The following is a 9,676-nucleotide window of genomic DNA, read 5'->3' as shown; positions in this document are numbered from 1 at the left end:
TTTTCAAGTTTTTTAGAATTTTTTCTTTTGTATTGAAGCTCTGTGTGTTCACTTTGTACCCTAATTTTTTTGGGAATTTTTATGATATTAGAGCATGGAGATTTAGGCATCACAACTAGATCAACCGAATTTTGTCATGAATCTGACCGAACAACACTGTTGACATCATTTTATGTTCAATTTTTGGTTGATTCAAGCCAAGTTTGGGGTTGTGGTTCGGTGACAAACACAACCTCCAGTTCATATTTCATAATTACCACTGTTCAGAGCAGGCTGTTGGCGTGAGTTTTATGAAAATGTTTTTTAAAATAATATTTTTAATTAAAATCAAGTGAAAGCCAAACACCAAAAATATAAAAACCAGCTCACACAAGTTGGTGGAGTCTGGGTTGATCTCAGGGAACGAGAAATACTTCGTATTCAAACACACAATCTAACTACTCTTTATTGCCTTGAAAAAGAAAATATTAATTAACTAAATAAACAAAATAGTGTTGCCCTTGCAGAGAGCTTAAACAAATAAATAAAGGCCTTATTAGAAACCCAAAAAATTGAAATAAAAATAAAAAAAATTTAATTTTAAAAGAAAGAGAAAATGTCTTCAGTGCTTGAGTCTTCTTGTCCCTCTTGAATTGATTTGCTTCCCTTTTTGCCTTTCCTCTTCAGGTAATGCTTGTTTTCTTGAACTTTTGATTTTCTAAGGGCTCTCTACAGGTTTCCTGAGAGCACTTTTGAGGGCTTCAGGGGACCTCAGAGGGCACTGCGAAGGCACAAAAAGGACTCTATTGCACGTTTCAACGCTTCCCTGCAAAACACAAAAACAAAACACACAACAAAAAAATGAAATCTTTGAGAAATACAAAGGTAAATATGAAGAAAAATCACAAAAACATGAACTAAACTAATAGCATTAACTAGCTTGTAACTACCTAAAGCACTAAGAGACAAAATAACAAAACCACCTAACACATTTCTAACAAGTTCTGAACCACTTCAAGAATTAACTACTTCAAATAATAGCTAATGAAGTCATAACTAATGTTGAACAACTAACTAGTATATCTTGAACATCCAACGTCATTCACGCTGTATAAAAAATGCTGAATAGATCACTCAAGCAAATACCGTTGATTCAATAGATGACTAAAATCTAAACAGTTAATGCAATAAGCTAAAGCAAGCAATTAACTATTGAATCACGGTTAGCTAAGGCTAATAACTAAAACATACAATTCATGAAGTAACTAAACGTCTAATGCTGGACATAAATAAACACCTTACTAACCAATTGAATAATAATGTAACAAAAGAACAAGAAAGTCTAACTACTTCATTGACTCAAGCAACACATTGAGATCAAACTACAGATATTATGTTAATTTGACAAACTACTACTAAGTAACATATGATAACAAATTAATTGTAAACTGCCTAAGTAGGAATTAATTTGGATCTAAACTAAGTATAGCACGATTAATCAAAGAAACCAAAAGTTATTTCAAACTAATTGAAAAACAAAATGCATAACCTAACTAACAGCCTATTGACGACAGTCATGCTGGCCTGCGCATTGATCAGGGTATTTTGACTGGGCATATATTGCGATCTGATTGGGAAAATAAGATATAATGGTCTCTAACTACTCTGCAATGGATGCTGCACTAAATTACTGAAATAAAACCTGAAAGAGGGGTCACACGTATTTCAGCAAGGTAAATAACACTTTGAACTTTCAGCAGATTCACGTTCTGTACATGATTTTATCAGATTCACGTTTTGTATATATCAACATTAATAATGAATATGATAAAACCGAGGAAATATATTGACGCTGAGTCGATCACGTATCCCTTCAAGAAAACAAATAACACGTTGAACTACCCTAACCCAAAAGATAAATAAATAAAACACGATGCAATGAATCTATTTTATTGTTAGTCTAATTTCTGGAAATAAGATAATAATCAACCTACCCTATATGCGATTTTTGAACGATTAATTTTCTAAACTATCAAAACAAAATATTTTTTTTTGTTCTTTTTATTTTTCAGATACAATAAACATAAACTAACCTAGATGAATATGTAGATGCTATGATGATCTACTAAAACTATATGTTATGCAATGCTTTATGTGGTGCAAAACCTAAACTACAGGGAAAAGAGGGAAAAAGAAATGACCTGTCGTGGATCGCCTCCGATGAAGAGGTTGAGAACAGAAGATGGTGATTCCAGCTGTGCACACGCTGCCCCGACGAAGAGAAAGAAGTTGTCGATGATGAAAGGGTTCGAAGCTAGAAGAAAAAGGGAAAAAAGAAGAAGGAGAGAACAATGAGAGAAAGAAATTGGCAAAAGAGCGAGAGAGAGCAAGGGAGAGAGAGAAAAGAGGGGCAAGAAGGAGGGGGCGTGTTTTCTAATCTGAAAAAACGTCCTCTCGGTCATTGAAGTGTACTATTTATATTAACTAATTAGGTTAAACACATTTTTCAAAAAGAGCCCGGTGATTTTTCAATAATTTCCAAAAAGAGTCTTTTGAAAAATGTGTTTCATAAAACAAAACTTTCTAATCTAACTAAGGCTCCTACTTGAACTCTTCTAGACTAATTAAAATACTAATTAAAAATTTGTAAACTAAATAAAATACTAAAATCGCAGGGCAAGCTTTGAAAAATATGATTTTTTGATAAATTCAATTTCAATGCCGTTTCTCAAAACTAACGATAAAATTGGGTTTTTAAATCAATTTTTCAGTGGATCATGCATAAAATAAGATGAATAACAATGCAAAATATATGCATGATCAGCTGTGACAAATTTTTGAACAAGTCGGTTTTCTGAGTCTGTCGCAGGACAACACAGGTCTAACTAGGCTAGGTGTGCGGGCTCGGGTATCGGTTGACCCGGGTTTATTTTCATTAATTTCTTTCATTTTTTTTTCTTTTAAATTATTTTTAGGGTGTCTAGAGTTGTTCCTAACCCTAGTTTGATTTGATCAACCATTCAACTAGGCCAGATTCAGTTTTTATATTCATTGAGTTGGCATAGTCTACCTGACCCATTCGGCTAGTGCAGGGAAGGGCATATTCATCTTTTCACTTGGGTAGAGGTTCAAAGCGGACCCCAACAACAGTTTGGAGGTCTAAACACATCTGTTACAACAGACCACATTCTGGTTTTCATCAAAAAACCAGACTTAGTCTATTTGCGAACCCAGTCCAATCGGCTAGGCCCGAGTTTAGCTGGTTGTGCAGTCTAGTCATCATGTTGGACTAGACCATGTGCATGTTCATCTCCGGTCATCTTAGGTTGTATTTAGGTATGTTTTTAGGGTCATTTAGGTATGCATTTTCTGTGTCTTGTCACATTCATTGGTCTGCATTTAGAGTTTAGATTTAGATCAGGTTAGGTTATATTAACTCTTGTGCAAGCAAGTTGCTTTTGTTTTGTGTTTACAGTATTTTGCAGGTGAAAGCAACAACCTTATGCACATTCCTGTGACAAGAACATCAAGTTGTTGATTTTATTTGCTATTTTTTTTATTTCATTTAGTTAAGTAAGGCCTTAGGCCAATTTTAAATCAGGTTGTATTAATTTTTAATTCTGCTTGAACACTTGTAATAGGCTTGGTGCTCGATTTTTTCTGTATTTTTTTTATTTTAAGGCAATAAAGAAGAGTGAATTGTTTGGAATACGTAGTCTTACTTCATTTCCTCTAGATTCGACTCGGACTTCACCACTTTTACGTGTGAACCGGTTATTGAAATTTGGTGTACAGTTTACACTAATATTTTATTGAAAAGTCTATTTTAAAGTATATTTCAAAGCAAAAACACATCAGACAATGACACGTATGGATAATATTTTAATATTATTTTATTACTTTTAATGTTTTATTTTAATAAAAATAATTGGTAACATTAAAATATCAAAAAATTAACTTTTTTATTAAAAAATAAAATACTTTCTTATCCACGTCTTATTTTCCAAAAACAAATTTGAATTTTCGAGTCAAAGCCGCATCAAACACCCTCATGTCCATATGTCTTTGTGACATACGCCTATTTTTGTTGGGTGTTTCCCACGAAGGAAAACCCTAACAATAGTCTAACTTAAAACTCTAACGAGCCTATTCTTAACCTAAATTGTTTTTAATTTTGGTGGTCATCCGACTTTCAATTTTAATCAACCGACATGAATCCTACTCCAAATTTGTGGTGATCAGGTGTGGGTACCTAGAGGTGTCAACAGATCGGGTATCCAACTCATCATGGTGCACCCAAACCCACCCGCGTAACAAGCATTTCGCTCTAGCTTCTGATTTGGGTTATGTTGGTTCTCAAAAATGGAACCCAAAACCTGATCTACGTAATTTAGAGTGTTTACGATAGCTTTATATTTTTACATTAAAATGTATAATAAAACACTTATGTCGGTTTGGTTGAGATCAGATATCCAACAAAAATCACGGCACACACCCAACCCACTTGGGTCAAGTTGGGGTCGGTATTTTTATATACCCATACCCTATAGCTAGGTTAGATCAATTACTGTACCTTTTGTTTTTTTCATGAAGAACAGGACTACCCTTGGGATCAGAGACCTAGTCACACTGGCTAAGCCTACTGTACGTACTTTAGGTCACTGGATGGTGTAAACCGTGGCACACCTCTTTGCCCAAGGAAATTGCCCAGCTTTGGCTGAGTAAAGACCTATCCCTTGCCCTAATTAATGCAAGGAGTTGACACTCATGATAATGAAACCCTAACCACGTCCACTGCACCAAACCCCTTGGGTCTCAAATTGGTACTCGGAACAAATTAAACCCATTGGCATCCCTAGCTGAGGTAGAATTAGTTGAGAAATAGAAAAATTTTATTGTCCTTGCACTCTAGTAAAATATCAGCAAAAATTAAATGAACGAAAAAATAAAAATGCACATATATAGTGCAGTCTTTCACTATAATTTACTGTTAAATATCACACAAAAAATCATGATATTTTGTTATAAGTAGGGGCAAACGGATCAGACTGGGGCTGGATCTTGTCAGATTCAAATCTAAATCCAAAACCAAAATATAAATAATAGATCTGAATCTAGATCCAAAACAGATCTGAGGAGGTAAGGTTGAACAAAAACAAGTTATTTACACTTGTAATGCTTGATCCAGAAAAAAATGAACAAAAACAAGCTATTTACATGTGAAAATGTAATGGGGTTGGATTTTGAATGGGAACAATTCTAGAACTGACTTAAAATGCTGATCTGAATCCAATCGAATGTACATTGAGATATTACTTAAAAGATCCATATTCCAAAAAAATATGTCTGACTCAGATGGGATATATATCCCATCTGTTTGCAACCATAATTATAAGTGACAATATCATGATATTTGAAAGTACTGTGATATTTTAGCCATTTAAAATGGCCACCAAACAATGGTTATACTCTTTGCTATGTTTTTTTAAATATTACGAATATGTGCCACTATGGGGTAAACCTGAAGTTGGATCTGATTTTACATGGTGATACCGGATCTGGTATTAAAAAGGTGATGGAAACAAGCAATTACCTAAAAATTTGTAACATGGATCAGATTCAATCTAAGATTTGAATAGAGATCAAATAAGACATTGATTCAAATCTGAGTCCGGATCCAGGCGGTTCAAGCAATGTTATCAAAATCAGTCTGGATCGGCCCTTAGCGGATTCAAAAGGGGCTGATTCACTTTTCATTTAAATTCAATATTTTAATATTTTTTAAGGGGATTACAAAAATTGGTTAATTTTTATTTCAATTCAATTGTATAAACATTCGACCATCAAAATTACCACAATCAACACCATACTAAATTACTAACTCATAGCACAATTGCTTTGCTGTTATTTAATTCGAGCGTGAAACGTAGTTTCATAGCTGGCGTTGGTGTTTGGTGGTATAAAGGAGGCAGCTTTTTTAGTCCCACATCGATGAGAGTTTCGAAGCCAGAGGGGGTGAAAGTGCTATAAAAAAGGATTGAGAGGGACAAAACTTTTCATACCTTTCTCGGCCTTTTGGCTAAGATCAAGTGTAGTATCTGTTCTTATCAGTTTAATATCTGATACGTGGTCCATGTGACCACACGATATTAAATTAATTTATTGTGGGGGAGGGAGCCATCACAGTAGCTTGCTACTGGGCCCCTCGAGCGTCGCCCATGCGTTGCACTACTGCACGGGCCTGGCGTGCCCCTACCAATCGCGTAATATTAAATTTTATTTTGTTTATACTTAGTACTATTAGTTCCTCTGGTGCAGGTTTTCTAGGGATGTTTTCAGCTACGCCAATAATATATGTTGCTTCTCTAGCTCCCTTCTCTCTCCCCTCTCTTCGAGTGTACAACAAGTCATGATGTCTTCCATGGTCCTCCTTATCCCCTCAAAACATTTCATCTACTGTACTGAAGCTGCTGTGATAAAAAAAGTCCTATTTCATCACTCGAGAGGTAATATTGCATCCAAAAATGACCATCAAAAGTGAAAGAACCATTGATTGGGATACCACCAAACTCAAAGATTTTCATAGCTGAAGAGGAATAAGCAACCATTGTGCAACAAATTTACCAATATTTTCAAAAATAGGACAAAAGATCCCAACCCATACTCAACTAACATAAAAAGAAGCCGCATAATTAAGCTTTTATTGTTTTCATAAAAAATCCAGTTCTTATATATGTGGTTAATCTAATATTAAACTAGTTGTGTTTAACATTAAATGAATTCTAAAATAATGGTATTTTTGAAAATATAAGTTTTCATTTTACGGTAAAAATATAACTTTGATAGCTTTATAAAATTACTTTTTTGAAAAATGTATTTGGCTTTTTAATTCTCTAAAAGTTCAACTGACATTTAATAATACACAAAAAGTAACCATGCATTTTTAAAACGCCACTATGTCAAGGTGTTTTAGTTATTTTTACAAAGTTGGATTCATCTAATTTTAAACACAATTAGTTTAATGTTAGATTAACTCATATATATGTATATATAGAGAGAGAGTTAATATTAGCTACTAATGAAGGTACAAAAGTAATGAGTAAAATTCACTTTTTTCTTAAAAAATTTCATTTTTTTTGTAGATCAAATGTTACGTATGTGATCTGCATGGTTTGTTTAGTAAGAAACTCATTTTGAATCATGTGATTATGATAAGTAATTAGGTTCTTAAAAGGGTCAAAAAATTAATGGCCTACAATGTGCTAAAATTTCATAACTCAAAAAGATCATATTTTTACACCAGAAAAGCACAATCCAAGGCTTGAACAAACCATGTTGAACGCATCTATGTGGTTAGATTGAGTCAATACAACTTGCACCTATGATTTTTAGCTCATTAATTATGTACCTTCATTAATAGGTAGTATTAACCCTATCTATATGATTAATGCACTCCTTAGGCTTCCTTTTTTTAGGTTTTGTTAGGCTCTTTCAAAAATCATAGTTTTAAGTGTTTTATGATAGATCTTAACATAAATGTGTTTATCATTACTTATTCAATAGAAAACATGATTTTGTTTAAACATCTCTATGCTTAAACTTGTATTTTAAAGAGGCAAAATATGAATGGTTGATATTGTACTAAATTTTGATGATAAAATATTCATATTTTTTCATCAAATCAATTAAAACAAAACTTGTTTCTTAATTAATAAGCAATGATAAATACATCTAACAGTTTAGATCTATCATAAAACACTTAAAACTATGATTTTTGAAGGGGCCTAACGAGACCTAACGAAAAAAGGAACCTAAGATGTCTAGATATATATAGAGAAATTGGTAACTGCTCACACGTTAGGTGCTAAATAATACGTGCTAAATGGGTTTTTCTATCTTTTTGGTGTTTATTTTGTAGTTTTGACCCCATAAATTTGTTGGGCATGGTCAATTTACAAGGAATTCACATTTGGATCATGTGTTTTTGATAAAAAAAATGATATTTGGTGCCTACAAAAGTTACAAAGAATTTGGACCATTGATTGTTCAAACCTTATAAAAACCCACCCCATGTGTCAGAATCGAACACTTCAAGAATTGATTCCAATAAAATCAAGTACATAGATCACATTCGTACAGTCAAAATTTATAAATAAAATGAAAAAGACTAAAAACCTCATTTAGAGCACTTATTTATCACCTAACGTGTAAGCAACTACCAATCACTCGGCACACACACACATATATATATATATAGGGAAACTAAAATATATAAATCCACAAAATATATAAACTAGTATGAACAGAGGTTTTTATATGTTTTTTTGCAGATGCATTCGGTGTGGTCCATTTGCTTGGAATCAACTATTGGATCGTCGTAATCTGATAAAGAAATGTGTTTTTGTATTCTTGAATATTTACAAAAATTTTAAATCATTGATTTTCAAGCTTTAAAGGATCTTTCTTATACATCATAATTGGATGATCTAAGAGTCTATTTCTATAAAACCAAGCATCTAGATTGCATCCATACGATGAAATTTTAGAAAAAAATAAAAAAAAACTATAAAAAATCAGTGCATACTAGTTTACATATTTTGTTGGTTTACATAGTTCAGTTACCCTATATATGGAAAAATGAAATACATAAACCAGAAAAATATGTAAAATAGTATGAACCAAGAATTTTTTATATTTTTTTTGCAAATATACCCTTGTAGATGCATTCGGTATGGTCCATTTACTTGAGATCGACTATTGGATTATCATAATCAGATCAAGAAATGTGACTTTGTATACTTGAATCTTTACAAAAAAATTGAGCCATTGATTTTTATGCCTTAAAAGATCTTTCTTATACATCATAATTGGATGATCTAAGAGTCTGTTTATATAAAACCAAGCATCTAGATTTCATCGATATAGTAAAATTTTAGAAAAAACCCTATAAAAATCTCAGTGCATACACGTTTACATATTTTGCTGGTTTACATACATATTTCAGTTACCCTATATATGCGAAACTAAAATATGTAAACCAACAAAATATGTAAACTAGTATTAGAATGATCCACCACCAACAATGTCTTCATCACAATCTTGAAGCCATCAATATGGAGCAAAGAAAGCAACCCTCTCCTTCCTCCTCCAGCTTCCGCTTATGTCCCTTCGAGCAATGTCATGATCCTCCATCACTTTCACCATCATCATAGTTTCTTATCTTCTTCTTGTTGCCTCTCCTTTGTTACTATGCAATTTAGGGCATGACGAACTTCAACTTTCATTGTCCTCCCTCTTCTATCTCTACCTGTAAGTAACAATACCCTTTGTTGCTTTTGTTCCTAATGCAAGAAATTTTGTTCTCGGGTTTTTATCTGCAAGTGAAAGTATCTTTGCCTCAACGGGTGTTGGCATAGTTGGGTGGGGACTTGGCTGCTATACAAATAGTCATGGTTCGATTCACATAGATATCACCCCTCTGTGCAAGCCAATGCATAGCATAGGCCTCGGGGCAGGGGTCCTAGCCTCAAAGTTTTACGATGATAGTACGATGATTGTAGGTATGGCAGGCTGCGCCAACACGACTAGGTCTTTGTGCCAAGTGTAGTTTCTTTGGGTTATAAATAAAAAAAAATTGAAAATATATCTGAAATCGATTAGTCAAATTCAGTATTAATTTTGCATTGAAACCCAAATT

General features: G+C 33.2%; 1 non-coding gene across 1 annotated transcript; it reads left to right on the top strand.

The window, feature by feature from the left end:
* The first annotated feature begins 6,037 nt into the window (after positions 1 to 6,037).
* LOC149831528 (U2 spliceosomal RNA) lies at positions 6,038 to 6,234 on the top strand. The gene has a single exon (XR_016433507.1). It is a non-coding gene; the product is annotated as a U2 spliceosomal RNA (small nuclear RNA).
* Positions 6,235 to 9,676: the final 3,442 nt, after the last annotated feature.

Source organism: Nuphar pumila, chromosome 7 (assembly GCF_984573655.1).
Source record: "Nuphar pumila chromosome 7, dmNupPumi1.hap1.1, whole genome shotgun sequence".
Taxonomy (NCBI): Eukaryota; Viridiplantae; Streptophyta; class Magnoliopsida; order Nymphaeales; family Nymphaeaceae; genus Nuphar; species Nuphar pumila.
The sequence above is the reverse complement of the archived record's forward strand: the minus strand, read 5'-3'. Positions and strand labels throughout refer to the sequence as shown.